Here is a 13,357-nt window from a genome sequence, read left to right as displayed (position 1 = left end):
AGTCCCATTATGAGGAAGATATATGAGTGTGCGTTGTCTAATTAAAATCTAAACATGGATTCAAGGAAAATGTTTTCCAAAATTGTTATTTCTAGTTTCAGCCCAAACAGTCAAAAAACGAAGTTGTAATTTCAGAGTCTTTAATTGTAGAGGGAAGTCAGCAGGATTGTGTTGGTTTTGTATCGCGACGAGTCTAAACACACAGTTGTTTAAGGATCTGATAACACGTTCTACTTTCCTCTATTCGATAGACTAGCAGCGATCTACCCATGGAGTCACATTTATCAAACGTATAGATCTACCCATGGAGTCACGTTTATCAAACGTATAGATCTACCCATGGAGTCACGTTTATCAAACGTATAGATCTACCCATGGAGTCACATCTACAAACATATAGATCTACAAATGTATAGATCTACAAACGTATAGATCTACAAACGTATAGATCTACCAATGGAGTCACATTTATCAAACGTATAGATCTACAAAAGTATAGATCTACAAACGTATAGATCTACAAACGTATAGATCTACAAACGTAAAGATCTACAAATGGAGTCAAATTTATCAAACGTATAGATCTACAAACGTATAGATCTACCAATGGAGTCACATTTATCAAATGTATAGATCTACAAAAGTATAGATCTACAAACGTATAGATCTACAAATGTATAGATCTACAAACGTAAAGATCTACAAACGTATAGATCTACCAATGGAGTCACATTTATCAAACGTATAGATCTACAAAAGTGTAGATCTACAAACGTATAGATCTACAAACGTAAAGATCTACAAACGTATAGATCTACCAATGAAGTCACATTTATCAAACGTATAGATCTACAAACGTATAGATCTACAAACGTATAGATCTACAGACGTATAGATCTACCAATGGAGTCACATTTATCAAACGTATAGATCTACAAAAGTATAGATCTACAAACGTATAGATCTACAAACGTATAGATCTACCAATTGAGTCACATTTATCAAACGTATAGATCTACAAACGTATAGATCTACAAACGTATAGATCTACAAACGTATAGATCTACAAACGTATAGATCTACAAAAGGATCTACAAACGTATAGATCTACAAACGTATAGATCTACAAACGTATAGATCTACAAACGTATAGATCTACAAACGTATAGATCTACAAACGTATCTACAAACGTATAGATCTACAAACGTATCTACCAACGTATAGATCTACCAACGTATAGATCTACCAACGTATAGATCTACAAACGTATAGATCTACAAACGTATAGATCTACAAACGTATAGATCTACAAAAGGATCTACCAACGTATAGATCTACCAACGTATAGATCTACAAACGTATAGATCTACAAAAGGATTTACAAACGTATAAATCTACAAACGTATACTGCTACGTGTTATTTGGAAACACGCTTTTCAAAAATCCAAAAGTGCAACAATTAAATTAAAACACCAAAGCAACGAAGACGCATATAGTTTACAGTACTTACCAATAGTAGGTACCTCCTCAAGGAAACATATGCAAATGAGTGTGTTTAGGATGTAAATATAGGCAAAGATCTCAGAAAATATATGACAATGTCCAGTCTACTAGTGCTGCTACACCTCAATGTATAACTGACCACTGACTGGTGCCTCGACCCTCTACCTCTGTTAGTACTGTAAACTGGGTGGGTACAGTAGACTACAGTAGGGTGCAGTAGGGTACAGTAGGGTGCAGTAGGGTACAGTAGGTTACAGTAGGTTACAGTAGACTACAGTAGGGTACAGTAGACTACAGTAGGTTACAGTAGGTTACAGTAGACTACAGTAGGGTCCAGTAGACTACAGTAGGTTACAGTAGGGTATAGTAGACTACAGTAGGGTGCAGTAGACTACAGTAGGGTGCAGTAGACTACAGTAGACTACAGTAGGGTACAGTAGGGTGCAGTAGACTACAGTAGACTACAGTAGGGTGCAGTAGACTACAGTAGGATGCAGTAGACTACAGTAGACTACAGTAGGGTGCAGTAGACTACAGTAGACAACAGTAGACTACAGTAGGGTGCAGTAGACTGCAGTAGACTACAGTAGGGTGCAGTAGACTACAGTAGAGTGCAGTAGGGTACAGTAGGGTGCAGTAGACTACAGTAGGGTGCAGTAGACTACAGTAGGGTGCAGTAGACTACAGTAGGGTGCATTAGACTACAGTAGGGTGCAGTAGACTACAGTAGGGTGCAGTAGACTACAGTAGGGTACCGTATACTACAGTAGGGTGCAGTAGACTACAGTAGGGTGCAGTAGGGTACAGTAGACTACAGTAGGGTGCAGTAGACTACAGTAGGGTGCAGTAGGGTACAGTAGACTACAGTAGGGTGCAGTAGACTACAGTAGACAACAGTAGGGTACAGTAGACTACAGTAGGGTGCAGTAGACTACAGTAGACTACAGTAGACTACAGTAGGGTACATTATACTATAGTAGGGTGCAGTAGACTACAGTAGACTACAGTAGGGTACAGTAGCTACAATAGGGTACAGTAGGTGGTTATTTCTCAACCACATCAAGAGCTATGTGAGGCTCTCTTAGTAGTGGTAAGTACTTAGAGTGCATCCCCAATGACACCCTACTCCCTTCATAGTGCCCTACGTTTCACCAGGACCTACATAGGGATCCATTTGGCATGCACATTAACTATACTCTGCTTCACCATACTGCCTATTAACTAAAATAACAGTTTCCCTTCGAGCTCTGGAAAAGCCTGGAGATTTTCACTGCAAGACACAGATTGAATTGATGAAATGGAGGAAAGGACACCTGCTGCTCATTAAACTGATGATACCAACAGCCAGCTGAATACTTCCTAGTTACAGCAGGACTGGTACTCATTAAACTGATAATACCAACAGCCAGCTGAATACTACCCTGGTTACAGCAGGACTGGTACTCATTAAACTGATAATACCAACAGCCAGCTGAATACTACCCTGGTTACAGCAGGACTGGTACTCATTAAACTGATAATACCAACAGCCAGCTGAATACTTCCTGGTTACAGCAGGACTGGTACTCAATAAACTGATAATACCAACAGCCAGCTGAATACTACCCTGGTTACAGCAGGACTGGTACTCATTAAACTGATAATACCAACAGCCAGCTGAATACTTCCTGGTTACAGCAGGACTGGTACTCAATAAACTGATAATACCAACAGCCAGCTGAATACTACCCTGGTTACAGCAGGACTGGTACTCATTAAACTGATAATACCAACAGCCAGCTGAATACTACCCTGGTTACAGCAGGACTGGTACTCATTAAACTGATAATACCAACAGCCAGCTGAATACTACCCTGGTTACAGCAGGACTGGTACTCATTAAACTGATAATACCAACAGCCAGCTGAATACTACCTGGTTACAGCAGGAAAGGATTCCTTCAAGCTAGGTTCTTATAGGCTGTGTCCCAAATAGAATACTAAACTCTACAGTTGAAGTCGGAAATTTACATACACTTTAGCCAAATACATTTAAACTCAGTTTTTCACAATTCCTGACATTTAATCAGAGTAAAAATGTCCTGTCTTAGGTCAGTTAGGATCACCACTTTATTTTAAGAATGTGAAATGTCAGAATAATAGTAGAGAGAATAATTTCTTTCAGCTTTTATTTCTTTCATCACATTCCCAGTGGGTCAGAAGTTTACATACACTTAATTAGTATTTGGAAGCATTGCCTTAAAAATTGTTTAACTTGGGTCAAACATTTCGGGTAGCCTTCCAGAAGCTTCCCACAATAAGTTGGGTGAATTTTGGCCCATTCCTCCTGACAGAGCTGGTGTAACTGAGTCAGGTTTTTAGGCCTCCTTGCTCGCACACGCTTTTTCAGTTCTGCCCACAAATGTTCTATAGGATTGAGGTCAGGGCTTTGTGATGGCCACTCCAATACCTTGACTTTGTTGTCCTTAAGCCATTTTGCCACAACTTTGGAAGTATGCTTGTGTAACGGATGTGAAATGGCTAGCTAGTTAGCGGGTGCGCGCTAGTAGCATTTCAATCAGTTACGTCACTTGCTCTGAGACTTAAGTAGTGTTGCCCCTTGCTCTGCAAGGGACGTGGCCTTTGTGGAGCGATGGGTAAAAGTGCTTCGTGGGCGACCGTTGTTGATGTGTGCAGAGGGTCCCAGGTTCGCGCCCGTGTCGGGGCGAGGGGACGACGTAAAGTTATACTGTTACACTTGTGGGTCATTGTCCATTTGGAAGACCCATTTGCGATCAAGCTTTAACTTCCTGACTGATGTCTTGAGATGTTGCTTGAATATATCCACATAATTCTCCTACCTCATGATGCCACCTATTTTGTGAAGTGCACCAGCCTCCCCCTTTTTCCTCCAAACATAACGATGGTGTCACGCTCGTCGTTAGGTGGAAGAGAGGAGGACCAAATTGAATTGACATCAGCCAGGGAGAAATATTTACACTAGTTTGAAAAGGTAATATAGACACTGTGGAGGTTTGTCTACAAGCCTAAATCATTTTGGTTTCCAGTAGGATATCTTTAGCCTGGGTACCAGTTTGTTTAGCTATCACTCCACTCCTTGCCACTCTTGTCAAATGACACATAGTACCAGGAGTGGAAGGTTAGCACAAACAGACTGGATTTCAGGCTAAAGATATTCTACTGGAGACCAAAATGATTTAGGCTTGTAGACAAACCCCCACAGTGTCTATATTACCCTCTCAAACTAGTGTAAACATTTCCCTGGCTTTGCCAAAGGGTACATTACACACATTAGACGAGGTACACTAGATTACAACCATTTATTTTTTAGGCGACGCAAAGAAGAGAATACCTTCTGCATATTTGCTCTAACAGATATCAGAGGATACATTTGAATTAAACAAATGGCCAAATGCTCCTAGTATTCTTAAAAGGGATTAGAAGGCTTACTTTAAGAGCATTGGTTGCTTTGTGGTTTAAACACGGTCTCTGTCTATGCAGCCAATCTATTCTTTTCTATTCTCAATACACTATGCTCCCGAGTGGCGCATCTCAGTGCTAGAGGCACAACTACAGACACCCTGGTTCGAATCCAGGCTGTATCACGACCAGCCGTGATTGGGAGTCACATAGGGCGGCTCACAATTGGCCCAGCGTCGTCAGGGTTTGGCAATCATTGTAAATACGAATATGTTATAAACCGACTTGCCTAGTTAAATTAAGGTTAAATAAAATAAATACAAAAATAAATGCTGACATCTCTCAAAGAATTCTCAAATTGGCCCACTATTTATATTGTCTTGAAATCAACTAAAATTGGGGTATAAAATTAACATTTTCAAAAAAAAATGAATGTATGTGTAGAATAGTTATTAGACTATAGTGCTTCTAATAACAGATGTACAGACAAAGATTATCTCAGAAAGCTATTCTGAATATGTACAGCAACAGTAAGGTGACACATTTATATTTCAGCTTTATCTGAACTTGATACAGCGTTCAGCCTTTTTGAAGATGTCTTCAATACTATTGTGGATCATGATTATGTCCCGCCCTGATCTGTTTCACCTGTTCCTGTGACTGTCTCCACCCCCTCCAGGTGTCGTTTATTTCCCCCAGTGTATTTATCAAAACAAATGTATTTATAAAGTCCTTCTTACATCAGTTGATATCTCAAAGTGCTGTACAGAAACCCAGCCTAAAACCCCAAACAGCAAACAATGCAGGTGTAGGAGCACGGTGGCTAGGAAAAACTCCCTAGAAAGGCCAAAAGAATAGGGGAACCAGGCTATGAGGGGTGGCCAGTCCTCATCTGGCTGTGCCGGGTGGAGATTATAACAGAACATGGCCAAGATGTTCAATTGTTCATAAATGACCAGCATGGTCAAATAATAGTAATCACAGTAATATTTAACCCTGTGTTTCCTGTCGCTCTGTACCAGTGTATTTATCCCTGTGTTTCCTGTCTCTCTGTACCAGTGTATTTATCACTGTGCTGCCTGTCTCTCTGTACCAGTGTATTTATCCCTGTGTTTCCTGTCTCTCTGTGCCAGTGTATTTATCCCTGTGTTTCCTGTCTCTCTGTACCAGTGTATATATCCCTGTGTTTCCTGTCTCTCTGTACCAGTGTATTTATCCCTGTGTTTCCTGTCTCTCTGTGCCAGTGTATTTATCCCTGTGTTTCCTGTCTCTCTGTGCCAGTTTGTCTTGTATGTTCAAATCAACCAGCGTTTTTTTCCCCGTACTCCTTTTGCTATTCTCTTTTTGATCGTTTTCCTAGTTTTGACCCCTGCCTGACTCTGGACTACTTTCCCGCCTGCCTGGTCATCCTGCCTACCCTGACCTTGATTCTGCCTGTCCTTCGGTACCTTTTGGACTCTGAACTTGTTCTGACCCTTTTTGCCTGACCACGACCACTCTCTTGCTTTACCCTTTTGGAATAATAAATATTGTAAGACTCCAACCATCTGCCTCCTGTGTCTGCATCTGGGTCTCATCTTGTGTCATGATAGATTACTTCATTGGCAAAGTAGGCAAACTTAGAAATTCCAACAACGAACAGTGAGCCATCGAATAATGACAAAAAAGCATTGTACGTCTGAATTTTATAAAGTTTGCGTGAGAGAGGTGGAGGAATTATTGTCATCAATCAATAATGACAAACCTCCTGGCATTGACAACTTAGATGGAAAGCTACTGAGGATGGTAGCTGACTCTATAGCCACTCCTTTCTGTCATATTTGTAATCTGAGCCTAGATGAAAGACTTTGTCCTCATGCCTGGAGGGAAGCCAAAGTAATTCCGCTACCCAAGAGTGGTAAAGCGGCCTTTACTGGTTCTAACAGCAGACCTATAGGCTTGCTGCCAGTACTTAGCAAACTGTTTGAATAAAATGTGTTTGACCAAATACAATGCAATTTTACTGTAAACAAATGAACAACAGACTTTCATCTTGATTATAGAGAAGGGCACTCAACATGTACTGCCCTGACAAATCACTGATGATTGGTTGAAATAAATTGATAAGATGATTGTGTGAGCTTTTTGTTAGACTTCAGTGCAGCCTTAGATGTTGATGAAAATCTATGTCCCTTATCAATCTACACACAATACCCCCTAATGACGAAGCAAAAAGTTTAGATAATTTTGCCAAATTTATTAAAAAAAATGATAAATAATGACATTTCACAATTATATAAGAACAGTGTCTTTCGAAAATATTCACCCCCCTTGGCATTTTTCCTATTTTGTTGCATTAACCTGGAATTAAAATAGATTTTGGGGGGGTTGTATCATTTGATTTACACAACATGTTTACCATTTTGAAGATGCCAAATATTTTTGTGTGTGGAACAAACAAGAAATAAGACAAAAAAACTGAAAACTTGAGAGTGCATAACTATTCACCCGCCCAAAGTCAATAATTTGTAGAGCAACCTTTTGCAGCAATTACAGTTGCAAGTCCCTTGGTGTATGTCTCCATAAGCTTGGCACATCTAGCCTCTTGGATTTTTGCCCATTCTTCAAGGCAAAACTGCTCCAGCTCCTTCAAGTTGGATGGGTTCCTGCTGGTGTACAGCAAACTTTAAGTCATACCACAGATTCTCAATTGGATTTAGGTCTGGGCTTTGACTAGGCCTTTAAATTTAAATGTTTCCCCTTAAACCACTTGAGTGTTGCTTTAGCAGTATGCTTATGGTCATTGTCCTGCTGGAAGGTGAACCTCCGTCCCAGTCTCAAATCTCTGGAAGACAAACAGGTTTCCCTCAAGAATGTCCCTGTATTTAGCTCCATCCATCATTCCTTCAATTCTGACCAGTTTCCCAGACCCTGACGATTAAAAACATCCCCACAGCATGATGCTGCCACCACCATGCTTCAATGTGGGGATGGTGTTCTCAGGGTGATGAGAGGTGTTGGGTTACCTTCTTCTATATGTTTGGGGAGTCTCCCACATGCCTTTTGGTGAACACCGAACGTGTTGGCTTATTTTTTTCTTTAAGCAATGGCTTTTTTCTGGACACTCTTCCGTAAAGCCCAGCTCTGTGGAGTGTACGGCTTAAAGTGGTCCTATGGACAGATACTCCAATCTCCGCTGTGGAGCTTTGCAGCTCCTTCAGGGTTATCTTTGTTGCCTCTCTGATTAATGCCCTTCATGCTGGTCCGTGAGTTTTGCTAGGCGGCCCTCTCTTGGCAGGTTTTTTGTGGTGCCATATTCTTCCCATTTTTTAATAATGGATTTAATGGTGCTTTGTGGGATGTTCAAAGTTTTGTATATTTTTTTATAACCCAACCCTGATCTGTACTTCTCCACAACTTTGTCCCTGACCTGTTTGGAGAGCTCCTTGGTCTTCATGGTGGTGCCCCTTGCTTAGTGGTGTTGCAGACTCTGGGGCCTTTCAGAACAGGTGTATATATACTGAGATCATCTGACAGATCATGTGACACTAAGATTGCACACAGGTGGACTTTATTTAACTAAATAATAATAATAATAATAATAATAATAATAAATAATAATAATTGAACTAATTATGTGACTTCTGAAGGTAATTGGTTGCACCAGATCTTATTTAGTGGCTTCATAGCAAAGGAGGTGAACACATACAGTGGGGGAGAACAAGTATTTGATACACTGCCGATTTTGCAGATTTTCCTACTTACAAAGCATGTAGAGGTCTGTATTTTTTTTTATCATAGGTACACTTCAACTGTGAGAGACGGAATCTAAAACAAAAAAATCCAGAAAATCACATTGTATGATTTTTAAGTTATTCATTTGCATTTTATCAAATACATTTGATGACATGCACCACTTTTTTATTTATTTTTTTTCTTCTCTTTTTTTTGAAACAAGTAATTATTTTCATTTCACTTCACCAATTTAGACTATTTTGTGTATGTCCATTACATGAAATCCAAATAAAAATCTATTTAAATTACAGGTTGTAATTCAACAAAATAGGAAAAACGCCAAGGGGGTGAATATTTTAGCAAGGCACTGTATTCAGACGCTTTACTTTGTTGAAGCACCTTTGGCAGCGATTACAGCCTCAAGCTTTCTTGGGTATGACGCACACCTGTGCTTGGGGAGTTTCTACCATTCTTCTCTGTAGATCCTCTCAAGATCCTCTCAGGTTAGTTGGGGAGAGTCGCTGAACAGCTATTGGTCTCTCCAGAGATATTCGATCGGGTTCAAGTCCGGGCTCTGGCTGGGCCACTCAAGAACATTTAGAAACTTTTCCCGAAGCCACTCCCGCGTTGTCTTGGCTGCGGAATCAGGGTCGTTGTCCTGCTGGAAGGTGAACCTTCACCCCAGTCTGAGGTCCTGAGGGCTCTGGAGCAGGTTTTCATCAAGGATCTCTCTGTACTTTGCTTTGTTCATCTTTCCCTTGATCCTGATTTGTCGCTCAGTCCCTGCCACTGAAAAAACATCCCCACAGCACGATGCTGCCACCACCATGCACATTTGTGGCCTGCTGGAGGTCATTTTGCAGGGCGCTGGCAGTGCACCTCCTTGCACAAAGGCGGAGGTAGCGGTCCTGCTGCTGGGTTGTTGCCCTCCTACGGCCTCCTCCACGTCTCCTGATGTACTGGCCTGTCTCCTGGTAGCGCCTGCATGCTCTGGACACTACGCTGACAGACACAGCAAACCTTTTTGCCATAGTTCGCATTGATGTGCCATCATGGATGAACTGCACTACCTGAGCCACTTGTGTGGGTTGTAGACTCCGTCTCATGCTACCACTAGAGTGAGAGCACCGCCAGCATTCAAAAGTGACCAAAACATCAGCCAGGAAGCATAGGAACTGAGAAGTGGTCTGTGGTCACCACCTGCAGAATCCCTCCTGTTTTGGGGGGTATCTTGCTAATTGCCTATAATTTCCACCTTTTTTCTATTCCATTTGCACAACAGCATGTGAAATTTATTGTCAATCAGTGTTGCTTCCTAAGTGGACAGTTTGATTTCACAGAAGTGTGATTGACTTGGAGTTACATTGTGTTGTTTAAGTGTTCCCTTTATTTTTTTGAGCAGTGTATATAAAGATCACTACATTGAAAGACTTTGAGACTGAAATGAAGCCGTTTCCACTGATTCCCGTTGGCCGTTGACATTGGTGAAGATCCAATCAGACGGTAGAGTAAGGATACATCCAAAATGGCACCCTATTCTCCTATATAGTGCACTACTTTAGACCAGAGCCCTATGGCACCCTATTCCCTATATAGTGCACTACCTTTCACCAGAGCCCTATGGCACCCTATTCCCTATATAGTGCACTACCTTTCACCAGAGCCCTAAGGCACCCTATTCCCTATATAGTGCACTACCTTTCACCAGAGCCCTATGGGACCTGATCAAACGTATTTCACTATGAAGGGAATAGGGTGCCATTTCTAACATATCCTAGTGACCAGTGGCGTAAAGTACTTCAGTAAAAATACTACTTAAGTTGTTTTTTGGGGGGTTTATCTGTCTTATCTATCTGATCTGGAGGCAGTATCTGTACTTTACTTATCCAGAGAACATCCCTGGTCATCCCTACTGCCTCTGATCTGTTAGAGTCACTAAACAGAGAACATCCCTGGTCATCCCTACTGCCTCTGATCTGTTAGAGTCACTAAACAGAGAACATCCCTGGTCATCCCTACTGCCTCTGATCTGGAGGCAGTATCTGTACTTTACTTATCAAGAGAACATCCCTGGTCATCCCTACTGTCTCTGATCTGTTAGAGTCACTAAACAGAGAACATCCCTGGTCATCCCTACTGCCTCTGATCTGTTAGAGTCACTAAACAGAGAACATCCCTGGTCATCCCTACTGTCTCTGATCTGTTAGAGTCACTAAACAGAGAACATCCCTGGTCATCCCTACTGCCTCTGATCTGTTAGAGTCACTAAACAGAGAACATCCCTGGTCATCCCTACTGCCGCTGATCTGGAGGAATCACTAAACAGAGAACATCCCTGGTCATCCCTACTGCCTCTGATCTGGAGGCAGTATCTGTACTTTACTTATCCAGAGAACATCCCTGGTCAACCCTACTGCCTCTGATCTGGAGGACTCACTAAACAGAGAACATCACTGGTCATCCCTACTGCCTCTGATCTGTTAGAGTCACTAAACAGAGAACATCCCTGGTCATCCCTACTGCCTCTGATCTGTTAGAGTCACTAAACAGAGAACATCCCTGGTCATCCCTACTGCCTCTGATCTGTTAGAGTCACTAAACAGAGAACATCCCTGGTCATCCCTACTGTCTCTGATCTGTTAGAGTCACTAAACAGAGAACATCCCTGGTCATCCCTACTGCCTCTGATCTGTTAGAGTCACTAAACAGAGAACATCCCTGGTCATCCCTACTGCCGCTGATCTGGAGGAATCACTAAACAGAGAACATCCCTGGTCATCCCTACTGCCTCTGATCTGGAGGCAGTATCTGTACTTTACTTATCAAGAGAACATCCCTGGTCATCCCTACTGTCTCTGATCTGTTAGAGTCACTAAACAGAGAACATCCCTGGTCATCCCTACTGCCTCTGATCTGTTAGAGTCACTAAACAGAGAACATCCCTACTGCCTCTGATCTGTTAGAGTCACTAAACAGAGAACATCCCTGGTCATCCCTACTGCCTCTGATCTGGAGGCAGTATCTGTACTTTACTATTTATTTTTTTGACAACTTTTACTTCACTACATTCCTAAAGAAAATAATGTACTTTTTACTCCATACATTTTTCCTGACACCCAAAAGTACTCGTTCCATTTTGAATGCTTAGCAGGACAGGAAAATGGTCTAATTCACGCACTTATCAAGAGAACACCCCTGGTCATCTCTACTGCCTCTGATCTGACAGACTCACTAAACACATGCTTATTTAAAAATGTATATATGTATATATATTTTTTTATACACATGCTTAGTTTGTAAATGATGCCTCAGTGCCCCTGGTAATGAAAAAAACAAGAAAATGATGACATTTGGTTTGTGTAATATAAGGAATTTCAAATTACTTATATTTTTACTTTTGATACTTTTTAATGAATTTTTTTATTTTACCTAGGCAGGTCAGTTAAGAGCAAATTCTTATTTACAATGACAGCCTCCCGGGGAACAGTGGGTTAACTGCCTTGTTCAGAGGACGAATGACAGACTTTTACGTTGTCAGCTCAGGGATTCGATCTAGCAACCTTTCGGTTACTGGCCCAACGCTCTAACCACTAGGCTACCCTGCCGCCCTTTAAGTATATTTTAGTAATTACATTTGATTTTGATACTTAAGTATATTTAAAACTAAATACTTTTATACTTTTACTCAAGTAGAATTTTACTGGGAGACTTTTACTTGAGTCCTTTTCTATTATTAAAGTATCTTTACTTTTACTCAAGTATGACAGTTGGGTACTTTTTGTCACCTCTGCTAGTGCTTTCCTTCCTCCTCTCTGTCTTTCGCCAGTCCCTCCACTTCCTCCTCTCTGTCTCCCCCCAGTCTCTCCACTTCCTCCTCTCTGTCTCCCCCCAGTCCGTCCACTTCCTCCTCTCTGTCTCCCCCCAGTCTCTCCACTTCCTTCTCTCTGTCTCCCCCCAGTCTCTCCACTTCCTCCTCTCTGTCCCCCCCCAGTCCGTCCACTTCCTCCTCTCTGTCTCCCCCCAGTCTCTCCACTTCCTTCTCTCTGTCTCCCCCCAGTCCGTCCACTTCCTCCTCTCTGTCTCCCCCCAGTCTCTCCACTTCCTTCTCTCTGTCTCCCCCCAGTCTCTCCACTTCCTCCTCTCTGTCCCCCCCCAGTCCCTCCACTTCCTCCTCTCTGTCTCCCCCCAGTCCCTCCACTTCCTCCTCTCTGTCTTTCGCCAGTCCCTCCACTTCCTGCTCTCTGTCTCCCCCCAGTCCCTCCACTTCCTCCTCTCTGTCTTCTCCCCAGTCCCTCCACTTCCTCCTCTCTGTCTTCTCCCCAGTCCCTCCACTTCCTCCTCTCTGTCTTCTCCCCAGTCCCTCCACTTCCTCCTCTCTGTCTCCCCCCCAGTCCCTCCACTTCCTCCTCTCTGTCTCCCCCCAGTCCCTCCACTTCCTCCTCTCTGTCTCCCCCCAGTCCCTTCACTTCCTCCTCTCTGTCTCCCCCCAGTCCCTCCACTTCCTCCTCTCTGTCTCCCCCCAGTCCCTCCACTTCCTCGTCTCTGTCTCCCCCCAGTCCCTCCACTTCCCCCTCTCTGTCTCCCCCCCAGTCCCTCCACTTCCCCCTCTCTGTCTCCCCCAAGTCCCTCCACTTCCTCCTCTCTGTCTCCCCCAAGTCCCTCCACTTCCTCCTCTCTGTCTCCCCCAAGTCCCTCCACTTCCTCCTCTCTGGAGATACAA

General features: G+C 42.5%; 1 protein-coding gene across 2 annotated transcripts in view; it reads right to left on the bottom strand.

Annotated features, from left to right (window-relative positions):
• Positions 1 to 13,357, bottom strand: part of LOC129867891 (zinc finger MIZ domain-containing protein 1-like) — a 470,202-nt gene that overhangs the window by 146,992 nt on the left and 309,853 nt on the right. The gene's annotated exons all lie outside the window — the stretch shown is intronic.

Source organism: Salvelinus fontinalis, chromosome 1, assembly GCF_029448725.1.
Source record: "Salvelinus fontinalis isolate EN_2023a chromosome 1, ASM2944872v1, whole genome shotgun sequence".
NCBI classification, from domain to species: Eukaryota; Metazoa; Chordata; class Actinopteri; order Salmoniformes; family Salmonidae; genus Salvelinus; species Salvelinus fontinalis.
Note: the sequence above shows the minus strand (reverse complement) of the source record. Positions and strands in the feature narration are given on the sequence as shown.